We start from the raw sequence: 2780 nt of genomic DNA, 5'->3' as shown, positions 1-2780 counted from the left end.
TAGGTCCAGCTCGGGGACCCAAGGCTCTTGGATCCTATATCCTTACCCAACTCTAATGGGTTCGTATTAATATTATTATTAATATCATAAATGTTATTAAATTTGAAATAATTGTATTGCTATAAAAAAAAATATAAATTTGATTTGAAGGGTAAAATCAATTATTATTATTATTATTAACTTGGGTTTGACATGTCCTTCCAGACCCAAGAAACTTGGAGATGGAAAGGAGCAAGTAAAACAAGTGGCTTGAGAGTGGCAGTAGCACAGACCCAAGTCTCTAGGGTCTTGTAGCCCTGCATGGCCGAAGACACTTGGGTTTGGTGTCCAGACCAAAGTCTAATGGGTTCAAATTGCAACCAAACCTAAGGCTCTTGGATCTTTTATTTATTTAGGCTCCAAAACTCTTAGGCCTGGTGTTATAGTCAAATCCAAGGCTCTTGGGTCTTGAGTTTTTTTTAATATTTTTCTATAAAAAAAATATTGGTCTATTGCATAGTACAGGTCACCTAACTGGTTATATCTAAAATACTACATGAAAAGTTGAGCACGAAGCGCTACTTTTAAGTGTGTTTGGTATTGAGATAATTTTTACAGTTGCAGTTTAAAAAAATAAGTTAAAAATAATTTTAGTTGTGATTTTAAAAAATTCAATTTAAAAAAAAATATGTTTGGTTAAAATTATTGTGAGATAAATTTTTACATAAAGAATAAATGGAAATTAGTTCTATATGAATTAAAAGTAAGTTATTTCAGTTTCTACAAGATCAAGGTTTTAAATGTATTTATATACAGGTTCTTGTACAAAAATATACATAATAAGACTTCATTTGTTTGTGTGAGAGACTTCTTGTAATTTCTCTCAACATTTCTGTAAGAGAGAGAAGAGTTTATTTGTCTTTTTTTATTATTAAAATAAGTGGTATAATGATAAGAAGTGAGTTTAAAAGCAAGTAATATGATTTATATATGGGATTAAGATGCAAGGAAGTGTTCCATAAGTAGTCACACAAAATGAAGAAGGATCTTTGATTATTTTAGAGATAAATGGTTATAAAAACCAAAGGACGAATCATAACCCTTTGAGATTTTTCTTATGGATATTAGAGATATAGAGAATTGAATGCTTTTATTGAAAATTTTAAAAGATGTATATACAATTCTTGAAAGATTATTTCATCTCAAGCAGATCATCAAATATGCAGTCTTTCTTTCTTTCATGCTTAGGGCTTTTTAAAAAAAAAACTTTTAGAGATATCCTTAGGTAATCAATATTTTTTTTTTTCAAGGCATGATCACATCCCTCAGTATTATGTTCATGGTCATGGGAAAAGAGATAAAACTTGTTAGAGGTCCTTGTATCTGAGCCATTTTTCATAAGAGGTGGACTTTACATGAAGTTCTTTCCCTTAATGATCGTTAATATCTTAACACGTGTGGTGGTGAGAGGTATGGTAATTAAAAAACTTGAGAAATTTTAGGTAATCACAACATTCTTTTTTTATGTTATGGTAGAAGATTGATGGTGTAGTGAAGATTACGCTATCTGAAAATATCAATGTCATTTCTTTGTCACACTTACTTTCTTTACTTGAATATGATTATTCATTACTTATTTCATGTTGAGAAGAGTTCTATCATAAAAAAAATATATAGGTGTTCTTATAATGAGTAAATGTAAACTTAGATTCAAGCTTGTGATACCACACTTTAGTAAATCCATGAAAAGTTAAAGAAAAACTCTTACACATAGCATCACAAGCTTTGTGATGCTTCTTACATTTTATATATATTCATTAGAATCAATAAGGTCATCATAGTTATCTAGATTATTCTTCGCATTGACATAATATTTGAAAAGATGAATGTGTAACACTCTATAATAAAATAAAGATTCTCTCATATGATGGGCATAGTGTTTAGAAGATGGTGCAATCTTGTATTTAGGTTTTTTTTATCAACGAGCATACGAGTAAGAGTTAAAGAGGATTGATAGAGATAGTCACGCTTGTCGTTAAGATCTACGAAAAAGTTCTATTTATAGTGAAAGTGATTCCTTTGTAAAGGGAGTTTTGTGCATGCTTTGCACATCATTTTGTCTCATTCCTTTATGAAAATGAAGTTGTCTTTATGTATCCAATACATTAATAATTAAAAGTATATTTTTATCAAGATCTTATATCATTATTTTGCATTTGAAGTATCAATAACTCTTTAACTAGATCATGTTCTATAATAACATATCTAATAATACAAGATACCTTTAATTTATGATAAATATTCATCTTAAATGCAAGCCTATCACATAAATCAAATGGATTGATCGATGAGTTTAACTACTAAAATTAAAAAGAGAAAGAGAAAGCTAAAATTAGAAAAGACATGTTAGTTCAGTTCAAACTGGAATACCATTCGGTTATTATATCATAATTAGAACTGTAGAATTTGGATTTTGATCTGCTTTATATAGATGTAAAGCTAAGACATAGGTCTAAAATTTTCATGAAAAGTCCAAGATTCAAAAAGATCGTTTTCTAGTTCAAATTATAGAAACAATGGAGAAGTCTGAATCTGTCCTACAACCCAAACACTATTTAGTGTTCAGCCCATATCTCGAGTTCTAGAAGTCCAAATGACCTCAATTGTTTTTTCCTGGAAAGCAAAGATAATTTTCTAGAACTTTCATGATCAAGTTTGTCCAAATTCTAATGTTAACAATGACATTTTGTTCAGACAAAAAGATAAAGATTGTCACCAAGTCAAGATGTGGTCACCCACTC

This window comes from Populus euphratica, unplaced genomic scaffold (assembly GCF_000495115.2).
Source record: "Populus euphratica unplaced genomic scaffold, PopEup_1.0 scaffold78.1, whole genome shotgun sequence".
Classification (NCBI taxonomy): Eukaryota; Viridiplantae; Streptophyta; class Magnoliopsida; order Malpighiales; family Salicaceae; genus Populus; species Populus euphratica.
Note: the sequence above shows the minus strand (reverse complement) of the source record.